Source organism: Nipponia nippon, unplaced genomic scaffold (genome assembly GCF_047370975.1).
Source record: "Nipponia nippon isolate SJK-2023a ecotype South Korea unplaced genomic scaffold, ASM4737097v1 scaffold_1, whole genome shotgun sequence".
Taxonomy (NCBI): domain Eukaryota; kingdom Metazoa; phylum Chordata; class Aves; order Pelecaniformes; family Threskiornithidae; genus Nipponia; species Nipponia nippon.
The window spans coordinates 143,812,492-143,836,896 of NW_028262290.1; the positions used below are offsets into that span (position 1 = coordinate 143,812,492).

The 24,405-nt window shown below is 38.7% G+C and overlaps 1 pseudogene; it reads left to right on the forward strand.

The window, feature by feature from the left end:
- LOC104022904 (ATP-dependent translocase ABCB1-like) overlaps window positions 1-23,394 on the forward strand; it is a 46,843-nt pseudogene extending 23,449 nt beyond the window's left edge.
- The last annotated feature ends 1,011 nt before the right edge of the window (window positions 23,395-24,405 follow it).

Here is a 24,405-nt window from a genome sequence, read left to right on the forward strand (position 1 = left end):
GCCGGTGTTTAGCCATCTCCAGGAAAGCAGGGCTCCATCACGCATAACAGTTACTTGGGAAGACAAAATGCCATCACTCTGAATGTCCCTCCCTCCCTTCCTTCTTCTTCCCCCAGCTTTATATGCTGGGCATGACGTCATATGGTATGGAATATCCCTTTGGTCAGTTGGGGTCAGCTGTCCCAGCTGTGTCCCCTCCTGACTTCTTGTGCATCCCCAACCTCCTCACTGGTGGGGTGGGGGGAGAAGCAGAAAAGGCCTTGACTGTGTAAGCACTGCTCAGCAGTAACGAAAACATCCCTGTATTATCAACACTGTTTTCAGCACAAATCCAAACCATAGCCCCATGCTAGCTACCATGAAGAAAAATTAACTCTACCCCAGCCAGAACTAGTACACCACTGTTCAGGGCTGTGTCTGGAATAATCAGGCAACAGAGTCTACATTCTCATCTTCAAATAGATTTTAGTACCTATTTTTTACTTGGATGCCTAATTGCCACTAACTTCAGTGACAGACTCTCTGTCCACTAGTCCTAATTCCTGATAATTCACTCTACTCTGTGAAACTAAGCTAGCTGGAAGACTCAGGGATCTTCCTCCCAACCCACTGCCTGTAAAGTGAATCCCAGAGACAGGAGGGCAGAGAACTGCTGATTGAGATATATTTGGTGGGATCCCAACTAACTGTTGTGATATAAAACTTATACAGCTAGTTTAAACAAGTTACAAGTCTCTCTCCTGCCTATCTTTAAAATATGTTGTATGGTGAGATGAATCTCCCTGTTGACATTTCTGGCAGGGCACGCCAGAAAGATTTGCTCGGACTAGGCTAGCTCTGATTGCTGATGTTAAGCAAGACGAAGCTAAGCAGTTGTGTGGCAAGCGTTCATTTGTCCTCCTCTTGCCTACTTTTCCTCGCTGTGCTGAGCATGTACCTCTATAGAAGGTTTACGTCAGATCTAGAGTAGACCAGTTTTCCCTGCAGGCTTCACCAAGCCTCTGCTGAATCTGTGTTTACTGTTTATGTGGATGGGGCATTCTGCTTTTTGTAATGAAGGCCCTGAACTTGATTTTCTTCTACATTTTGGTGTGATTTTAACTTTTTATGATCATCTCAGACATAGTGAAGCTTTCAGACTAACAAAAAAATGCATACCATTTTTTATAGGAGGGTTTGAATGGCTGTCATTTCCAATTCTTAAAATCATGTGATAATATTAAGATATCAGGTTTAGCTGGAAATTCATTGAGAATATTCCACACATTACAGTTTTCTCTTTTATTTCCTAATTGTAAAAAAATTATTAAGACATTATTCTGGCAGTTCGAAATGTTAAGTGAAGATTGTTAAACTGAATTATATGAAGCTTGGATTCACTATTGGGTCCTTAGATAGTAATATCAATTTATCCCAGCGCACACTGTCACGACGTTCCTGAAAAAACATCTTTGTCATGCCAAACTACATACTTATAGGATTTATTTTATTATTCATGAGTAATTAAAAAGATTGAAAAACAATGTAATAGAAGTATAATTTTAAGTACAATTTTAGATAAATATTTTCAGCTAAGCCAAACAAGTAATTTAGAGAAAGTAAAATTGCTAAGTGATTAATTTTTAATATTTGTGAAATACTCTGAAATAGAATTGTCACTGACATGCTTAATGACAGATAGTCTTTTTTCAGTGGAAACTGGATACATAATCCGGAAGGATATTGAAGTGGCAGTTTCAAAAAAAGAACGTTTAAATATTTGTGTTTAAAAAGTAATAGTCTGACATAAAAAACCAGAGTACCTTAATTTATATTTTCAAATAAAAATGATGTTTTGCGTTATTTGATTTAAGTTACATTTTTGCTTTCGTTTCCCTCAGAGGAACTGAAAAATATTGTGAAATTCAAAATTTCTCAGTTAACAATTTTGATCTTTACTAGAACACCATTTCCAAGGAAAATTTTTCAGTTAAAGTTTTTGTTCAACTCTAATACAAAGAAAGGAAATATTATAAGTACCTGACAATGCTAATGTGGAGCCATAGTTACACTGTTTCTAGGTCAGGAAAGGAAGCACTACGCTTATTATTGCTCACCGTTTCTCAACGGTTTGAAATGCAGTTCTTATAGCTGCACTTGAAAATGGTGTCATCACAGAACAAGGGACTCATAATGAATTAATAGAACAGAATGGAATTTACTACAAGCTTGTTAATATGCAGGTAGCTTTTTCACAAAAAATTTTTCATAGCTTTTATCATATTGTGTGCTATTGACCTAACTGGATTGAATTGCTCCCAAAGGTACCTCCAGCTTTGCAGTGTTTGCTCAGTAGAGAAACTCTATGGGGAAAATAGCTTCCCTGAAGAGTGCTAAACTTCATATTAAGTAAAATATGGAAGTGTAATTCAAAGTTGAGAATTACAAGAATTCTAAGCAAAAAAGTTTCTTTAAAAGTACAACATTAAAAATAAAGTATGTGAGAAGGTAAAAATGAAGATTGTGGCAAAAGTGAAGTTCCAGAGCTGATTAAATTCTCAGACTACTTTTCCAAATCGTAGAATTATAAAATAGCTCAGGTTGGAGGGGACCTCGGTGGCTCATCTAGTCCAACCCCTGCTGAACTCAGGGTGGACTCTGAGGTCAGAGTGGGTTGCTCAGGGCCATGTCCTGTTGGGTTTGGAATACCTCCAAGGATGGCGACTCCACACCCTCCTCAAGTCAGCTGCTCCAGTGTCTCCCACCCTCATTGTGAAAACTCAAACTCTTTTACGCAAGTACTTCTGCAAATCACCAGCATCTTAGTGACTCAGGCTCCTGAAGTTTTGTCATTCAGACATGGTCTATCTTGAATATTTTTATTATTTCTCAAGCTGTCTTCTGAACTTCTCAAGCAGTTTCTCTCAGGCCTTAACTTTGAAGCAGCTGGAAGTTTTGCTCCTAATCTTCATGGCTCCCTCCTCATGTTGAAAGTCCCTCTTGTTGACTTTCTGATTCTCTTCTACTTTAAGGCCCTTTTATACCATTTTTGCATTTTAAAGAGGCTTTCTGGTGGGTCTCTTCAGTTAACTTAGTTAACTCTCCTGTATGTTTTCAGAACAGTTTAACATGACATAAAATGAGAAAAGGAATCTGTGTGGCTAAAACTTCCCTCCCCTTACAAGTGTTAGTGTATTGGCAAGTTTTTTACTGAGTATATAAAGGACTTAATGAAACTTCAATACTTGATTGGTCTTTGTAAAATTACTCTGTTCTTATCAATCTTCCATTTACTTAACAGGAATTGCTTTTATTTAGAATTGATCATCATTTGACAGTACATGCTTATTTGGAATCATAGAATCATAGAATGGTTTGGGTTGGAAGGGACGTTAAAGATCACCTAGTTCCAACCCCCCTGCCATGGGCAGGGACACCTTCCACTAGATCAAGTTGCTGAAAGCCCCATCCAACTTGGCCTTGAACACTTCCAGGGATGGGGCATCCACAACTTCTCTGGGCAACCTGTTCCAGTGCCTCACCACCCTCACAGTAAAGAATTTCTTCCTAATACCTAATCTAAATCTACCCTCTTTCAGTTTAAAGCCATTACCCCTCAACCTATCACTACATTCCCTGATAAAGAGTCCCTCCTCATCTTTCCTTTAGGCCCCCTTTAAGTACTGGAAGGCTGCTATAAGGTTTCCCCAGAGCCTTCTCTTCTCCAGGCTAAACAACCCCAACTCTCTCAGCCTGTCCTCATAGGACAGGTGCTCCAGCCCCCTGATCATCTTTGTGGCCCTCCTCTGGACCCCCTCGAGCAGGTCCATGTCTTTCCTGTGCTGGGGGCCCCACAGCTGAACAAGTACTCCAGGTGGGGTCTAACGAGAGTGGAGTAGAGGGGGAGAATCACCTCCCTCGACCTGCTGGCCACACTTCTTTTGATGCAGCCCAGGATACGGTTGGCTTTCTGGGCTGCAAGTGCACATTGCCAGGTCATATTCAGTTTTTCATCCACCGATACCCCCCAGTCCTTCTCCGCAGGGCTGCTCTCAATTCATTCTCTGCCCAGCCTGTATCCATGCTTGGGATTGCCCTGACCCAGGTGGAGGACCTTGCACTTGGCCTTGCTGAACTTCATGAGGTTTGCACAGGTGCAGCTCTCTAACCTGTCAAGGTCCTTCTGGATGGCTGTAAACAATTTTTTAGCATCATACTATGTTTCATTTCAGGCATCAGGAGCTGAGGATCAGTTACAGGAAGAAGGTAACGCACCAGCTGCCTCAGAGGAAGCACAGCAGGGATCAATACTGACTGGACAGAAAAGACAATCCACTCAGAAAAGCATAAAAAGGTTCAGAATACAGAATGATGAATTTGATGCAAAAGCTGTTCAGCTTGTGAGTGTCTCTGTGTTCTTACCTGCATGTGTTTTCCATAACTAATGGAATGAGAACAAAATGTGATCCCACTCAAGAGGGAGTAAATTTCTAATAAAATGTGTGAAGGCAGCCTACATGTCTGGTTAGAGACATACATTGACAAATTCACACAAGAGTTCTATGGAAACAGTCTTTTCCCCTGAAGCTAAAATTAATTTTTCATTGTGATACTTGAAATAGTTTATTTGAATAATGTTACGAAACAAAATTACTCGAGTATGGGAATAGCCTAAGTAGCCCCAGTTAATTCATTTAATTATAGAACAAAACCAAAACCAGGTACTTAGTCATATAACTCAAATAACACACCCTGAATAGAGAATATTTACTATTTTTATTTAAACGTTTTGCTATCTATTGTCTGTGTTGGCAAATAAATTCCTGAAAATTAAGATATAATTATCAAGCTGGCTAATGACCTAAACTTGCAAGCGACCATATTCAGCAATGAGTAAGGAGCAATTCTTTTAACATTCAATACCATTAAATGCAAAAAGTGGTTTAAATTTGCAACTTCTTTTTCTGGATAGTCCCAGGAAAGGTAAGTGGGAATTATGAGTAATCCTTTCACGGAAAGGCTCAAATTGTTGTTGTTGGAAGCAATGAGAGCTTATATAGCATTCATTAGTCTTTTCCTTCTTCTTTTGTGTTATTAATATTGCATACTGAGTAACAGTAGGAATTTCTGCAGTTAATTAATATGGTTTTTAAAGATCAGTTAGTTTGGGGTTTCCCAACATGGTATATGGGATAAGGAGCATATTGCAAAGAATATACACATCCCTCGTTTCCATCTGTTAATGTATTATATTTATCCTGATGGAATCCTTTTATTTTAGGATAAAAGCGTCCCTCCAGTTTAATTTTTTTAAATTATGGAGTTGAATAAAACTGAATGGCCGTACGTTGTTATTGGAACTTTATGTGCAATTATCAATGGGGCCTTGCAACCCATATTTTCAGTCATCATTTCAGACATTATAGGAGTGAGTATAAAACAAAGAAGTACAAATCTTCATTGTATGCTTTACCTTTTGTCATTATTTCCTAATTACCTTTATGATAAACCAATAAAATGATAATTTTTTTTTTCAATTTGCACTGAGGTGAGGAATGGGCAAAGATCCTTGCTATGGAGAATGCAGACTGTCTACTCAATGTCTCACAGAGCAGTGATGCAAACTGCACATCCTCAAACAGATCAGCTCACTGCCACTGAATGAGGAGAGGTTGTCCTGTGACCTCTCCGAATCTGCTTCACCCTTACCCCTTTAGACAAGGCAGTATGTCAGCATGAGCAGTGCAGGCCTGAAAGGTGATCCTTGTGCTGTCTTGCCCACGTGTGCTCGGCCATAGCCTTTCAGAAGGTATGATGTGACGCAAAGCAATGCAAAAGCAACAAGATGAAAGGGATGTGAGATAACACTTCTGAATAGACTTTTTACTAAAGAGAGAATTTCTGTAAACCTGAATTTATGGTGCTTGTTAGAAAATGAAGTTATATTCTCAAGCAAGCGACACTATTTGTACTGGTGGGAATTTTCTAACATTTTCTGTCAGAACACACTATTTTGTTGGAACGGTATTAATATTGATGCAGTGCAGGATATTATTGCAGTTTTGACCATGCAGGAGAGAGACAAACTGAGTGTGAGAGTACAAGTATATGCATTTATGTGTGCTTATGTACTCATGCCATATGGTACTCGTATGCTGTACCAAGAAAGAATATACAGTCACGTTACTTGCATGAGTTGTAGAAGACAAAGATTATCTTATCTGTCTGCTACAGGAATCTGAATCAGTTTAGAAACAAATACAGCCCTGGAAGCTGAACCTCAGGTTCATGTTTTGACTCTTTTGGGATGAGGCTCTCAGTCTTGTTTTCTCATGCTTTTCACAGCTTCACCACAAAACAAGAAAAAGGAAAAAATGAAAACACAGCAACATCTGCGTTTACCGGAGCGTTTTTTACAGCCAGTCAAGCTGTAGTATATAACATGAAAGATACTGAAATAGCCTATCTTAAATCTTTTGTAATAGTACATGAGGTGTTACCTTCCAAAGAACTGTTTGGGAAAAGAGTATTATGTCCGTGTTACTTCAGCTCTTAATGCAAAGAGTAATAGAAAACATACCTGAGGGAAGGGGAGCATGCTATGCAGTTGCAATCTTTCAGCAGTTGTCCCCAAATCAGTCCAACATGGAAAATAATCTGACAAAGGGCAGAAGATAGATATATATTGGGAAAAAATAGAAGTAAGGTCCTTCCTTTCTAAAACATTAATTCACTCTCAAAACTTCTAAAAATATTTTCAGGTATGACAGGATTTATAACAAAACTATATTAGAAAATTTAAATAATTGCATTGCAAATTTTATTGCTATGGACCAAGGTATAAAACAAGGTAAATTGGAGTCACTCTGAGCAAAAAGTAAATAAATTTTTCCTAAGGCAAATTAAATTTCATTAAAAAAATTAAAAATACATAATGACAGTTGCTCAACGTCAAAAATATGCAAACACAAGGCAACAACAAAAAATGTACAACATCCACAAAGATCTATTTAAAAAACTTAGAGAGCTTGGAGACCTCAAACCTTATAAAACAGATTTGTGTTATCCAGACTTAGGAGCATTATCTTTATTTCTCTACAGACTTGTTGAAACCAAAACTATATCATCTTCTTGCTCCATGAACTATGATTTTTTTACCATATATAAAAGTAGGATGATGGCTTGACGATACTACATTTTTAATATTCATTTATCCATTGTTGAGATAAATAAGTACATGGAAGTTTTAAATGGAAAATTATTTTCATAACAAAGCAAACTCTCCATACAATGTAAATCGTATTTTTTTTTTGTTAACATATAGAAAACAACAATAGAAGTCTGTTTATCACTGAGTCTCAGCCTAAAAAAATAATGGGTCTGTAAAATATAACACATCATATTAAGAACAATTTCCATATTTCTCTCTCAGTAACTAGTCATTGTTTAAAGTGCAATAATCTTCAGCCAGTGACTCCAGAAATGCTATTCTAGAGTCTGAAAACATGCCTCTGCATTTTGCAGGTGTAAATTGCAATAAAAATTTACTGATGTAGGTTGTTCACTGATGTGTGTTACCAAGTTTATCTTGCCAAAAATACCAATGAAACCTTCATTGACAAGACATGTAATCACTTCAGATCTATAAACTTCAAAGAAAAACAAATCTTAGTTCAACAAGAACTGGCCTTGTTATCACTTTAAGTGTATGTAATGCATATAGCATGTATGTAATGGTAACGGGAAATTATTGCACTGTAACTTAAGTAAATTAATTTTTAAAATCTTCTCTTGTAGATGTTTGTAGAAAAAGCAGAGGCTGCCATCGGGGACACAAATAGCATCTATGCACTGCTGTTCTTAGGTTTTGGACTAATTTCTTTTGTCACTTCTTTTCTTCAGGTAAGTTTTTGTTACTGCAATTGTTCATGGTATTTGAGGCACTATATAAATTTATATATATAAATCAATTCAGTTGTTATGTGACTTGATGTGTGTCTCATTTACATGCACGAATAATTTTAGTTATTGCTCAGCTACCTGTGTTGGCCTTGCCCAATCATCTGTAGACTTCTGAACACAACCCTGCTACCTTTTGCCAAGACAACAGGCTGCCTTTTCTGAAATGACCTCCAGCCCTTGCTCTCTCTTCAGGCAGAACCAACCTCCAAATTCCTACTTCTGTGATGCCCTTTGGAAAGAAAAGAAATTGGTGGTGTAGCTGTTACGGATATTTCTCCACCCAAATGTGTCTGCCTGTCTCACTCATCTCATTTCTGTGTAGTCTGACCCTGCATGGCCCTGGCCCAGGAGTGACAGATTCACCAATACATCTTTGTGCACACAGAGTTGTGTTGTAGTCAGTGAGTATCGGTGCAGCTTCAGAGGCTTCCCCTAGAAAATAACCTGTAGCACTACAGTTTTTTGACTGTAAGCTCTTAGAGAAAGAAAGGAAAATCCCTGATATTTGTACAGTGCCTAAAACAAGTATAGGGTCTCACTTGTGATACCACCGAGCCTGTAACTTTGAAGTGAACAGTTTCAGTTTGAGATCAGGTGCGACAAAAAAATTCCTGCCATTAAATTATTGTTTTGTGGGGCTTGAAGACTGTTACATGGTATATACTTGTTTCTTAAAAAACAATGTCTCATTCTGTGCTCTACCCATATAGGTTCTAAATTTAGCTTTTAAAAGCTTTGATACCTCAGGTACAGTTAGAATATTTTTTACTTAATAATATTATTTTTAATATATATGCAGATGGTCACTTAACTACTTATCTGAAACAGACAAAAACCGTGATTAGGCAATAAAAAAGGTGGTGTGGTTTTTTTTTTTCTCAGAGTTTCACATTTGGCAAAACTGAGGAAATCTTTACAATGAGGCTTCAATCCATGGCATTCAGAGCAATTCTGAGATAGGTAAAAGCGTTATATATTTCGCTTCCTGGAGCTTTAGATATGCTTGTTTGTTTACATGCCATAAATTTTCTTCATGTTTATTTAAGTAGTCATGCTGCGATCATATCCATAAAGATACCACACTGATTTCTTTAGCTCAATTTATAAACTGACTGGACTAAATCTTCATAACAAGGCCAAGTAGATATTTTAAATGGTTTTAAAACCTTTTTATTAATATAACTAATAAAGTTAATCTTGAAATCAGTGTAAGAAAGCTCAGAGGTGATGGTGGTATTTATTTAGCTTATTTAACAAAATCAAAGCACCCAGAAAAAGTAGGCTGTACTCTTCAGAGGCTGAATCTGAAATTCAGATCAGCCTTCAGGGTCAGCTAACTCCATGTATAGTGGAGGTTATAGGACCTAGATATCTGACTAGCTGCACTCACTAAACTGGTGGCTGCTCCTGTGTAGCAGGCACAGAGCCAAAGGCAGCCATGGTAGTGGTAAGGGGTAGGAACAGGGCCCTGCTGTCAGGAAAAGTACATTCAGCAGCAGGTGAAAACTTTTTAAAATAATCAGCCTGAAATCCAAGCACAGCAGTCTCTAGTTGCTAAGCAGTAAGGAGGATGGCAAGGATCCTAACTGTGTGGCTAACCAGCTTTATCACCAGTGTTTGACAGTTGGCATTAGCTGCCTCCTGGAGCCGGTGCTGTGGTGAGCTGCTCAGCATCCCTCTTCTGCTGCAGTGGCTGTAATGTACTGGGCAAACTGGTAAGCCCTGCCTGGGAGGCACAGCCTGCACTCATATCTGCCCTGCAGGCTTGCCAGCACTTCCAGTCCATATTTCAGCACAGCTACAACTAACTCAGGTATTTTTGTCCCTCTTTTGCTTCCATTTCTACCTTTACAAGTTGCTTTTCCTACCAAGTAACATTTTTAAATTCACCAAGTATTTTAAAGAAATGTTGCTATTTAGTATCTTATTATCAATCCACAGCGTAAATTCAATCCTTCCCTGAATTTTTATAAAATTTTACTCCCAGCTGACCCAACTGTAGGTGCGCATGTGATCCCCGAGGTAGTAGAAAGCAGAGCAGTGTGAGAATACACACATCGCTCCCTTGCCTTTCACTCGCCACAGACAGTGGCCTATCCCAACCACACTAGCCTGATAGACCTGCAAGGCTGGGACCAAAGAGTCGCTTTCCAAACAGGCATAACCCCATCACTTCTTCAGCCCATACAGCTGAGTGAAGTTTTCCTGGTCTCTACAGAGGGAGACCTTCCTCCTTGAGAAGTTCCTTGAGCTGCACCAGCTTCCCTTTCGTTAGTCCCTTTCACTGGGGCCCAGGTGCGCCTTCTTTCTGGTTTATATGGGAAGGGATTATAGGTCACCTCCTTGGAAATTAAGTCCCATGAGACTTTTTTAACTAGCCCAGGAGGAAAGTGAGGTCTGTCAGACCGGGCTGAATTTCAACAGATCCCTGGAGGAAGGGCTTGAAAGACCCTAAAGGTAACAGAGAGGTTATCATGGTCTAAGGAGTCAAGTAATGTCATTATATTCACTTTTCTCACTCTGGTGTGAGAATGGTGTCCACCTGGCATCATGTTCAAGTATCAGGCACTACATCAGTGGGACCTGGGAGGATTTTGTGTATTAGCACCAACACATGTGGTGCGTTCTCCATATCACTCCAAAGTAGCCATCTGGCTGTGTGAGCCTAGAGCCACATTGAAGCTGTTTGTTTTACACCTTTTTTTCATACTGTATTTAAGAATACAGTACTTTACTGCACTTAGAAATAATCCTTCACCCACAATAAAACCCCATGAAATCACAATGTAGCATGTTTTTTGATGTCTAAAGCTTATGCATTTATATACTAATGGTAGGAAATATAAAAGCTCTTACAGTAACCTTATAAACAGATATCACACAAAAATACCATACTGTTGATAAGAATTATGTGTGTATAAAGCAATACAGATACTTAGATTGTTTCATGATAATGATCTTTTGGTTTTGAGATTTGACAAATCTGGAGGAAAGATAGACTGAATATTTTATTTTTACTTTCTGGTTTTAAATAAGACAAGTGTTTTGCATTTAATTCAGATATTTTAGTTTTCGAATAAGTGCTTTAGAGTCACTGCTCCCTCTGACCACTTAATCTGAATTACTAATGAGATACAGAAGTATATGATTGACAAGATTTTTTTCCCCTGAAAATAGTGTCTTCCAGATGAGGAAGAGGTAGTCTTGAGTGATCTCCCAGCATTGCGTATTATTTTACGTCGTCTCAGACACCACAGAGATATTGCAGCAACACTCAGACTTTCGAAACACTTCACAGCAGACTTACAGGTTTCACAGTACTTGTAACTGGCAATTAAGATGTATTTTTAGCTTTATAACAGGAGAAAGTATATTGTTTAGTTAGTAGTCTTTGCAGATGCATGTTATACATCCAAGTAATTGTCCCTACGTGGCAGATTCCTTGGTATTGCTATTTAGTGAGCATCTGATCATCAAAACCATGTTAAATTCACAAGCAAAAATTTCTTGTAAAGCTACTTTTGATATGAAATAATGTGGTGGTGTTTGTGCTGTTGCAAAAAGGATATACAGATTGTTAACACAACTTAGGTTTGAGTTTTGTATTCCCGCATCTTTATTAAACTTTTTGGTCTATTGTATTTTTGGTTACATACAAAAACACCATATTGCTTGTGTCATCCTGTTGTAATCCAAAGCGATTAAGTCCTCTTGTGCAAACCAATTAGGTGATGTGCAGACTAAAGTTTTTAAGATTATAATAACTCTGTTTCATGTTGTAGGAGATCAGCTGGTTTGATGATCCCAAAAATAGCACTGGAGCATTAATTACAAGACTTGCTAATGATGCCTCACAAGTGAAAGGAGTTAGTAAAAAGCACTGGCAATGTTCATATCTGGTTTGGCATGGAGTAAGTTACAGACTGGATTTGACAGGTTGAAATCCCACACACACGGTCATCTGGAAGCTGTTATTATTTATTAAATAATATAATATTATTTATTAAACAATTATTTAGTAAATAATATTTATTTTGGTGTCACACAAAAATTTAATATAATAATAGTAGGTAAGATATGTATTTTATATATACATCTATCTTTGCTTTTAGTTCATACTAATGTTCAGTCCTGTTATCAATAGTACAAATGAGTCATCCAAGGAGTCCATTTATTTAAAGTTATTTATCCAGCCTGCTTAGATGTCTAGACAGCATTGTGTTTCCATGCTAAATGTTACAAACATTAACAAAATGCTTAAGTGTATGCCTCAAAATGAGGATTGCTCTCATTGCAGCACTGTGGTTGTTCACAGGCTTAAAGTTAAAAGTGGCCAAATAGAAAAAATGGTCATCTTGGACTCCCAGTTAGGAAATGTCACGTTTCAGGATACGTGGCAGGTTTGAAGTCATGGTTCTATGTATAAAAAATATGAGATTTATGAAATATCATTGTGTTTTCTTTGGCAAAACCTGAAAACAAGGACTAGAAGTCTGAGTGAATAGATGGAAACAGAGGAGGAAGGCTAGATAGGATACAGAAGACTTGAGGGAATGATCTGTACAATAGAATGGTTTTTCAAAAGATAAAGCATACAGTTCTGCAGAATATTTAGACAAAATTAAGCACTTTCAGATGTCCTCTGGTGAATAAATCTCAATTGTCTAGGTAATAAATATTTACTGTCTAGTTTTCAAATAAAACAGAGTCATTTACAACGGTTTCGTTCTTATCCAGGCTACAGGTTCTAGGTTCCAGACTGGCACTAATTGCCCAAAATGTAGCTAATCTTGGGACTGGGATTGTTTTGCCATTGACTGATGGATGGCAGCTGACTCTTCTGCTTTTAGCCATTGTGCCAATTATTGCTGTAACAGGAATGATTCAAATGAAGATGCCTGCTGAACACACAAAAAAAGATAAGAAGGAACTGGAAATCGCAGGAAAGGTGGGTTCGGTGACGCTTTTATCTGTTTTTATATTGTACTATATAGTGTTGCTTAATAGGGACATTGGTGATGGATCAAGAATATACTCCTCAAAGAAGTAAAAGACTGCATTGTTGTATTGTTCTGACAAAATGGTGATATAGCAAATATGAAGTTGAAAATGTGAGTTATTAATTTATGTTCTCAAATAGTTTGTACCATTCAGAGCATACTAAGCATTTTAAAAGTCCTGGGTCCCTCATGCCTGTCCCAAGTCTGCATTTGGTTTCCCTATTCTTTCTCAGCACTCCGCTTGCTTTCCCTTTCCTTCATTTCTTGCCAGCTTGTTTCCTTTCAGAGCCCCTCTCTTCAACCTGTCACGTATCTTCTATTTCTTTCACCTTGTAGTTGTCTGTGGGCTTAGTATAAAAAGGCACAGTATAGACACCATCAGTAACAAGGACGCATGAAAACATCACGGTGACAGTGTAGCTGACCGTGCCCTGCAATCCCTTGCTCTGGTTTTCATTCCTTCCCCTCTCAGCTGAGAAGGGGAGCAGGAGCCTGGGAATCTGCTTCAAAGGACAAAGTGAGCGTGGCAGCAGAGAGTTCATTTCATAACTTGGAGGAGAACTGTTTTCTCACTTCCCAACACATGCTGTCTCAGGACAGGCTGTGCTTTGTGGGGACTGGGTTTTGGACACTCCCCAAGCAGCACAGTACCTGTGGGATCTTCTCTTCTGCGTTTTCCCTCCCTCCCATTACACCGTGGTGAGTTGTGCAGAGGAGTCTGGGCACAGCAAATGTAATTCTCTCTTTCCATGATCTATATTAGGAAAGTTTCTCAGAGGCATTTCTGTGCCTCCAGGCTGATTAGCAAATGTTTTTGGATGTTTACTCCTAGCCCTTTTCACAGTAAAATAAAAAGAAAGGATATTCCTCTTGATTTTGCCTGCCAGGCATTTTGGTATAAATCTACATAGCAATGATTCATTGTAAGGTCAAATCACAAGGCATCTGCAGAATATTGTTGCCTGACACACACAAATGAGTATTCTCTGATAATATTTTTTCCCAATAAAAATGTAACAAATAGTCAAGAGAATTCAAGGGAATTAACTCATCTTTTATTTATCATGAATTCTACAACAGTTTTCAGCTGAGGCTTACAATGCAACTTGAATTTAACAAACAAAGTCTCACAACAATTTTTTGAAATAAGTATGCAGTGCAATCATTATATGATCTGGCTAAAATTGTTAGCTATTTTCTATGTCTCTTTCCAGATCAGCCTCAGCTGATAACAGTGGTTGGGAAAAGGCAAGAGAGGGTAATGAAGGGACCAGAAGTGAAACTTGGAAACCTCGTGACCCCACAGGTTGGCTGTTAGAAAAACAAAGAAACAGTCTAAAAGAATCTTTCTTCTAATAAGAGCAAATTTGTTAAAGGTTGTTAGTGAGACAACTGTAAAGCTTCTCAGCCTCAAGGCATATTTAATTGGCTGTGCAGAGAAAAATTTCACTTTACCTGTCTGTAAAACTATTTTTATCAGTAACACAGGCATAAAGATAACACAATGTTTGTCTTTGTAGGGGAGCCAGATAATATTTACATGCAGTTACGTTAGTTTTTCCACATTATTTAATATTTCAATATCTTATCTTTCATGGTACTTAGTCTGTTGTGTTTCTTCTTTGTAGATTGTCTAAGCATTTATTCTACTTATTATGTAGAGGTAATGATGTAGAAAGAAGGGCCTGCCAAATGCATGGGTATAGTTAAGTTTCTGGAGGTTAGCTCTCATGTGTTTAGAGCTGCTAGGCTTTTCCTTTTTCTTACTGAGTTGAAGGCTGAGTCATGTTTGCTTCCAAGCTGTTTTCTACACTTACAGTAAAGGCTGATGATTCACAAGCCTAGAGGTGTTTTGCTACACATTAAAATAAGAAGTTAAAAGAGATTTATTTTTAAAAGAATATATATGTTGAAAAAAAGAAACCGGTTCTTCTTTACATGATAGGGTAATTAAGAAAAAATACAAAATACTGTCACTAATTATTTGTAAAGTTTTGCCAAACAAGTAACCTTCTTGAGTGCATTCTTATGCACTGAAATATTTTATGGTTATCTCATAGTCAAGTTGTTTACAGCTGATTATCATTATCTCATGCCAACTTCCTTGGAGACTATTTGTAAGAACAGTTACGTGACTGTTAGGCAGTGACCTGAATATGTGGTTGTGGCAGATTATATTAATCAGAACAATTTTTTTGCAGATCCTCAGTTTCTGGCAAAATTTAAGACATATTTCCATAGCAATTCAGCAAAATGTTTCACTCTCAACATATCAATCAAACCTGAAGGAAAACAAGTCCCAGGCATTTCTAGCTCTAGGTAAAAATCTACTCTTTAAAAGAGGGGTTCTTCCTGGAAAACTGCCTATGGAAAAATGCCATCTTCACACATGAGAGAGAAAAATAAATTACTCTCATTGAAAGGTAGTGCAGAGACAACATAGCTAAAGGAGAGTAAATGTATTTCATGCCTTCTTTGTGAGCAGCACAGTTCGTCATAGACTTATCTAATGGAGTCAGTTATCTCCTGGTACAATCCCCAAGCGCACGATTTGGAGTGGTACAGACAGTATGCAGGCCTTCTGTGAAGACAGTAGGATTCCACAGTGTACAAATCTCACATGAGTGATAATACATGAGAAAGAATTGAGCTTGAGTCCTAGGTCTTAGGTGACTTTCTAGACAGTGGTTAATTTTTTATTTTCTTTTCCCATAAAATGAGTACATTGGAACTAAACTATGAGCTGGAATGAGTATAGTGCTCAATAAATATACCTTACCAAATGGCTTTCCAAGATGCTTTACATTTTGAGTTTTGATTTGCTGGATTCTCGACCAAGGCTAAATCAACTGTTGTTATGAAAAGATTTGCTGATGATATTAACTACAAGTAAATCCCCTTAATATTTGGGGAGCATTAAGAAAATTAAGGCATGAGCTTCCACTACTTTTCAATCAAGACTGGGTACCTAGCATCATTAATCACTTTGAAAAGCTTTCACTATTCTTTCTTCTGTGGCAAAACAGTAAGACTTTCAAAGATATAAAATTAATAAAAATTAGATGCTAAGCTGCCATATGGGCCAGGAAAATCTGTCTCTACATTTTTAGGAATGGCCTGTGGTTTTGAGATTTTCCTTTAGGAGTTTTGAAAGACGCTTCATATTCCAAAAATGCTGAGAATGCACCCTGGAAAAGATTATTTCTTTACAGGTGAGCTCAAAATCACTAGCTGCTTTTGAAAATGTGGACATATGTTTACCCTGCAGTTGCAAATGCATTTGCAGGTGATGTAGGCTTGCTCAGTTTATCCTGACTAGGCTCCCGCAGCAATGCCAGCTGCATGGCATCATCCTTGTGACAGTTTACGCAAGCCCACTGGAAAATAAAATCCCATTGCCGGCCAGTGCTAAAATATATGCTGTCTCAACTTCACTGCTATAATCCATGCTAATTGAATATATTTAACAGCAGCATATCTACAGGTGTTGCAACCACGTTTTCAACAGTATTATAAACATACTTCTATTGTTATTCTATTTATCGGATTATGTTTAAAAATTTCCATATAATCTTGTTTCTCCTGATGAATATCTGCTCTCTGATATGGATTGCTTCAGAAGCCATAGAAAATATTTGAACTGTTGTTACTTTGACTCAGGAAAGAAAATTTGAGTTTATGTATGGACAAGGTTTGCAAGCATCGTATAGGTAAAAGAATGCTTCTTTAAAAAAAGTTATTGAAATGAACATAAATTAACACCAATAAACTGAATCACAATTTATCTCTGTCAGTGCACCACAAAATCTTTCATTCCAAATTCAGCTTTGACATAAAAAATATAGATTATCTTTCCCTTCAAGCTAATGTGCTTGACATTTTAGGTAATGTTCTAAATGACTTTTTTTTTTTTTTCCCCTCAAATTCTCCATGGTGATGTTATTGGCTGCTGTAATTCTGGAAATAGAAGCCTTTATTAATTCTTATAACCATGAGCCCTTTCTTCTGAGGGAACCTCCTATTTAACAAACCAAAAGTCAGTTTTTACCTGTATGTTTAGGTAAGATTCCTATAAAAATCAGTGGGATTTTCCTGAGGAAGGAACCAGAAGAGTGGATCTGCATAGCAGCTTCTGTATTTGTTCACTCTGCTATTTTTTCGAAGTACTACTGCAGATCACGTAAAACCTCATGAATTGTCACTTGCTTTGGTTCAATGTAAGATAAAGCACAAAGATTTGTTCTAGTGAAGTCATTTCTGCATTGTAGAAATTCTAAAGTTCTTGATGATTTTTCTCATGTGGCAGTTAGTTGAAACTTTGAATTGCAACTGTATTATAATTTTGAAAATAATTTTAGTGAATGTATGAGGTGAAGACAATACAAATTTTATGTATGTGCTCAAAATATTTAGAGTTAGAGCAACTTCTTCTGTCCCAATAGTCTTATTGGTTTTTGCAGACAGGGAGGAAAGTGAAGTGTACAGGAATGATGATGTCTTAGGTTGGGGTCTTACAAAGAGCTGGAGATTATGTTATTTTAAAATACTACGGACTTGTGGTTTCCTTTGAATTATAGGATACTCTTCACATTCTTGATTGCTACAAGTGAATGTACAATATGATCACAATTATATGTTTTTTCTCTTACAGAAATTCAGTAAAGATGGCACATATCTTTGGATTTACTTTTGCCTTTACACAAGCTATTAGGTACTTTACTTACACTGGGTGTTTTAAAAGCTGCTTCTTACTCTAATTACATCAACCCCTTCTCAAATACCAGCATTACCCTCCCTTCCCCTATGCATTCAAGCGAATCCCTTCTCCTCATGTATCTGCTCTCCTACTGCCCTTTGCTCATCCCAGAAGCTCCTAATCTGCCCATAAAAGCTTTTCTTGCCTTTGCCACATCAATGTCAATGTATTTTTCTCCTTTTTATCTTTACAGAGGTTTTTTTTCACCTGTGGTGTTTGGTGCAATGGCATTAGGACAAAGCAATTCTTTCACTCCAGACCATGCCAAAGCCAAGATGCCAGCTGCCCACTTGTTCATAGAATCATAGATCATAGAATCACAGAATACCAGGCTGGAAGGGACCTCAAGGATCATCTGGTCCAACCTTTCTAGGCAAGACAGTTCATGCTGTTTGAAAGGAAGAAAGCGAAGGAGAGAAGCCTGTAAGTAAACACAGTGTTATGCACAGCATAGAATACTCCTCTAATTTCAAGCCTGTTTTTCTTTTTTTTCTCCCACTCACATAATAGCTACTGGGAACAAGTGCTGTGTGAGCCCATTCTCATCTGACTCATCCAACCAAATTGGGGTTAAGCTTTGCTTTGTGTCTTCTCCTGCCAAAACCTCAGCTGTCTCTTGGTGAAACATCTTTAAGAGCCAGTGAAAACAGGGTTAATGCAGCTGAGATCATTTTTCAAGACTTTTTTGCATGAAGCGACCTGAGCATGGATATTGAAAATATAACTAGGCCTCTAATATTTAACCAGAAATTTTTGAGGGATAACTTATTTGCAAGTTGTCCATAACAGATTGTCACATACTTTAGTAACCAACAATGTATATGAACATATGGGTGCATGTGGCCTGTCATGTAACAAAGGGGACAGAACGTTCCAGAAAACTATTACATATATATTATAAACCTTGTGTTTATTATATATATATGTGTATATATGCATATATATACACACACACATAATAAAGGAAAATAGCTATGAAGTCTTATGAAGTATCATACATTTGAGCTATGTTGATTGGTCATTTGCATATGCCTATATTTACATTTTATATATACTCATTCATGTGAACTATATTTCTTCTTGTATAGGCATATATCCACATTACATATATCATATTACATTTTATAGTAAATTAATTAGAAAAGATCTTTAAGTAGAGGGATTGATTCTGTGTGTAGATCAAAAATAGTAGATTATTCGCGGTATCTTTAAAGACAAAAATGAAAAAAATCGGCAAAAAACATGCCAAGAATCTGAACGAGGTCCTTGCAAAGCAGACAGAAGTCAGCCACCTAGAGTTATTGTTAGTCTTGAAAATGTAATCTTGTTTACCAGATGGTGTAAGAGAAGCTGTCAGAATTTGTGTTTACAGAACAGAATTTTATTTAAAATATGCCTGCAGAGTAGAATATTTAGGAGAGAATTTGTGTTTTCACAATAGCTCCTTACTACATACTAATTCCTGGGAAAAAAAGAGGTCTGATCCTTTGGAAAAACTCCTACTGATCTCTTTTATGAATGTTCTTCATAGTCTTTTATGATCTGTTACATTAGCCTAAAAAATGGACCTAACTCTACTGTTTTAATCAGAAAATATTTGGTAGAAACATAACATTCAACGGTGTGGCAATTAACTACCCAACCCGACCAGAAGCCAAAGTGCTCTGAGGTTTGAACATGAACGTAGAAAAAGGACAAACTCTGGCTCTTGGTAGCAGTGGCTGTGGAAAGAGCACTGTTGTTCAGCTGCTTGAGAGATTTTATGATCCACTCAGTAGAGAAATGGTCAGCGTTCCACATCGAAGTGTAAGTTGCAGGTACATGATATATGCTTACTCTATTTTCTAATATGATTTATTTGCTTTCCCCACCCCCCCTTAAATAATCTCATTACATGTTTGCTAGTGTAACTATTCGCTTTTGTCAGTTTCTAATATATTTTTTTGTAATTTTTTGAAAATTAAGGGCAGGAACACATGGATTTTCAATATTCTCTATGCAATCATGGGGAAAGTAGAAGGAAAGTAAAATTTCTGAATTTCCCATGCCATTTCAAGTCACTAGAACAAGATCCAATGGACAGAAGTTGCTGCATTGGCCTGACCAGAGCCTACTGGTATCACTGAGGTTTAGCTTAATTACAGTAAGGACGGATTGTGGGAAATTTAACAGCAGCACTGCTTAGGGTAGCCACTGAACTTCATCGCATCGTCACCTAGCATGTAAAAATTCAGTCAAGGGAAGATGAAAAAAAACCTGAAAAGCTCTTCTTGGATCTTGAAGCATCTGGAGGCTGCAGATAGATGCCTGTGCATTCCTAGGACAATTTTGTACTTGCCAAATAAAGCGATCTCATATTTCATCTGTTTCTTCACTTACATCCGTATTTCATCCATAGTCAGGGCTTCAGAGTATTTGGATCTTTCCTCTAAAAGTCAGAGAAAAACGTGACCACCAGACTTCCCAAACACAGATATCTGCCTCCCACCATAGTCCGAACTCTCTGTGAAAGGCAAAACTGTCATCTGTAACTCAAAACTGCAGCCTGAAGTACAGACAGCCTCCTTGACAGATGGAGATGCTGGAGTGACCTTTTGGCTTCTTCTCCCTGGAGTTTGTATTTGGTTCCTGATGCTTCTCCATGAGAGAGTGACCTTGAACTGTGAGAGATCTTTCTCTGAGACTGGAAAGAAAAACTTATTCAGTGCTTAATCATTTAACTGCTTCTGTTACATTCCGAGAATAAGAAGACAAATTCATCTCATCAACCCACACAGAAAGCAGCTGGCAAGTCAAGTTATTCCTTACAAAGGGGCCCCTAGTCTCATACATGCACAAATACATTTTTTCTTGTAAAGATAGAAACATTTAGCCTGTTATTTTTCAGTTGATCATTGTATTGAGGAATCCAAGCTCTGGGTTAGGGCTCCCTGCAATGCCAGGTACTGTATAAACAGAACGAAAAGATGATCTGGGCTCCAAGACTCCAAAGTCCCAGTGCACCCACAGGAACAGGACGGTGATTTAGTCCACAGCTCATTAGTTCTGCTTTAGATAGAAGTCATGACGATAAAGCAGAAATATGGACTGCTGTTTTATTTCAGACAAAATAAGTCTCTGCATAACAGAGACAGTTAAACTTATAATTGTGGATGCTAATGCCCAGGTAAGGCATGGTGGGAGAAGAGGAGGAGTTCAAGTACTGATATATAGAGTTTTACACATGTATCTCGTCTTACATGAGCAAGTGGCGGTAGATGAATTTTTGTCACTGATGTACAAGGATGATATTCAGTTATGGGATTAGGGACTGCTGTCCATTACTGTCCCCCATTACTGCCATTTGAGAGGTGAGGACATCTGACTCCTGGATCAGCATAACAGAGATGGCATAAAGCTGCTAATAAAGGAAATGGCTGTGGAAACAGTTTGTGGCATAGATCTTCCACTGGTTTCTGAAACAGATCTTTCTGTCAGCAGCATAGTACCAAATGTCTCCAATACCAATAGCAAGATGGCAGAGAAAGTAGATCTGTATTGGCTCTTTTAGTTTGGGTCATAAACAAGGGGGATGCAATACAGTGGTTTCATACAGCTGGAGTTTTTCAAGGTTCACAGAGACATCTGATGTTATTGTATTGATTGCAAACATAACTAGGCTTTAACACTCATCTGCCCATCTCTGCTGCCATGGCTAAGTGCCTAAGTTAACAGACTCAGGGCATGAAATGGCCTGAGTGCCCTGTCTGCTAAAGGCCTTTATGTTGCTAAATTTAAAAAAACACAAACAAAACACAGCCATCTATAAAGTGCTATGATTAAAATATATTCTTTCTGACTTCGTAGCTCCTGGATGGCCAAAATGCAAAGACTCCAGATATCCAGTGGCTGAGAGCTCAGATGGGTATCGTCTCACAAGAACCAATGTTGTTTGACTGCACGATTGCTGAAAACATTGCATATGGGGACAACAGGCAGGAGGTGTCACGTGCAGAGATTGTCAGTACAGCAAAAGAAGCCACTATTCATTCCTTCCTTGAATTACTACCAAAGGTAATTAGGCCCTCATTTCCAACTTGCAACTGGGGAAAAAAAACCACAGTGCCTATTCATGCTTCCCTAAGTAAATACAGGTTAAAAGCATTTAAATTTCTGTGACTTACCGAATAGACATTGAAATTTGGGATTTTTTTCCCCCAAAAAGACCTGAAGGACAAGCAGAGAGCGAGGAGGTGACAGTGGCTGCAGGCATTTGCTCAGTCCCACTGCTGCAGATGCCTGAATGCGAGGGGTCTGCATCTCCGCAGGCGAAGTGTCTGTTAATAAAATAACCTGGGTGGTACTGGTACTCAGGCAAGTCATTCTAGATGGGAGAGCGTGGAGCAAGAGACATGCAGAAAGTACTGAAAAAGAGGCTGGGTACTTCCCTTTACTTAAGTGAAAGCAACAGGAAAGTGCTAAGGCAGCCTGAGGAGCGCTGGTCTCACCCTCCTTTTTTCAACATCTCATTAGTTAGGGGTGTAAAGTCGCACACAGAGTTGGCTTGGAAAACCAGGCAGAATCCTGCCATCTTGTGCCTGCTTCCTTCTCTCCCTTTTCCTATTTATACCTGTTGTTACCTCCTGGTTGCATCTGATCTGACAAGGTGAGTCTCTGGTATAGTGGATCTTTTTGCATAAATAGCACCTTGGAGGAGAAAGCAGTTTCAGGTTTTTCTACATTGGTTGTGAGTAATTATTCTAGGAAAAAAAAAAAATCCCAGAAGCTGATCTGCTCATGTCCCGCTGAACAGCTGCTGGCAGGTGAATGCAAGCCAAGGCTCTTCCTACCCACTGTCTGCACGGATCAACTGAAGCTGACACCTGCTTGTCAGCTCGCTCTTGTGGAAAATATGGGCTAGGTCTAATATTTCTCAGTCAATAAATTCCCACAGGATTAGGAGGCTGGTGGGTTTTCCCTGCAAAGCCTCATCCCTCAGATGAGAGGTGTACATTTGTTCACACAGCACGTAACAAACAGGGGACACAGACCTGGAATCAAATTTCTTGAGTGAATTTGTGTCAGATTTAAAACAGGCCATGAGCCAGATGAGATTTTGAATTTGACTGGCTTCTCTTTCATCCTAAATCACTCCCGATGTTTCTCAGGCTGAGTTTTCTTCTTACGGAGAACCGGGCTGGTGAAAGAAGAGCTCACTGCTCAGGCTGCTTGGTGCTGAGTCTTGGGTTCGCTCCCAGCAACGTCACAACCTTCCTCTCGCACCCTGCACTCAGCTTCTCTGCACCTTGGTCCCCCACCCCAAACCAAAGGACACTGCTCTTGCTCAGCATCACGGGGTTTGCTCTGCAGTTAAATACATTCAGAAATGTGTTTCTCAGCTTGGCTACTATATGTAGGCTTCTCACCCACACTTGGGAAAGGGGCTGCCCCAGGCACGTCACTCGGTGGAAACACAGCTCAAATGTCATGCTCCACAGGATTACATCCAAATCAGGTTTACACTTGTGCTTACTTTCTGTACCTAGAAATACAGCACACGTGGGAGACAAAGAGTCCCAGCTGTCTGGTGGTCAGAAACAACACATTGCTATTGCCTGAGCTCTCGTACGGCAGCCCTGAATCCTGCTGTTAGATGAAGCTACCTCTGCACTGGGTACAGAAAGTGAAAAGGTACCTTGGCTTTGCAAACAGGAATAGGGACTTGCAAGTTGGCTGGTCATGCCAACAGGCGGCTTTTTTTTTTCTTTGTAAAAGCCAAACAAACAAACAAAAACTTATGACCCCCCCCCCCATCCTAAAAGCAATTCAGTATTATCAATTTTCAAGGTAATTTTATTGCAACATTTAGCATCTTTGTGGCCACAGAGCCCAGAACATCAGGTGACATTAAAGAACTCCTAACCTTCAGAGTACTAAAAAAAAAAAAGGGGGGGGGGGGGGGCATCTTTAAAGTATGTGTACTAAGTTCACCATACTTAGTGCTTAGAAACTAGAAGGGACCCATCAGCAGCTCCTGGCTGAAAAAGGCATCTGCTGTTCTCTGGTCAAAGTGGGCCACGCAATGGGTGACAGTACCTGGTGCTGAAGTGCAGCTGTACAGCTGGTTCCGTCCTTTGTGTGAGACTATTAAGGACATTTCACTACTGCTGGTTTTGGTAAAATTCTGTAAATAGTTTCCTTAAACCCCATAACTAATAAATAACTGAGGTACATTTGCTTTAAGAACCCAACCCTCTTCTTCCACCAGCACAAAAGCTGTTTTTACATCCTCAAAATAGATGGGCCCAAAGCACCCTTCCAGGTATGACTTTCTAAATAAATTCACATGCAACCTGGAGCAGGGGAAAAAGCAAGCCTGTTGGGACTGGCATCTGGCTCAGTCCCACCAATGCAGAAACCTGGCTCCTGTTCTCGGTTTGCCCGTGCACTAATGGGTGCAGCCAATTTCTGCAAACCCCTGCTTTAGTCTCAGTGTCTTCAAAGCAAACGGTGCCTGTCCCATGACAACGGGACTGCACAGCTTAACCACTCCGACCTGAAATCAGAGCCCCTACTGCATTATGCTTTCTGCACTGATTACATGTTTTCCCAAATCCACACAGACACACAAAAAAAAAAAAAACCAACTGTTTAACATTTTATGCTTTAATCCCACGTAGTCCATAGAGCATAAACTTAGTAGAACAACTTTGTATCAAAAATGCTTTA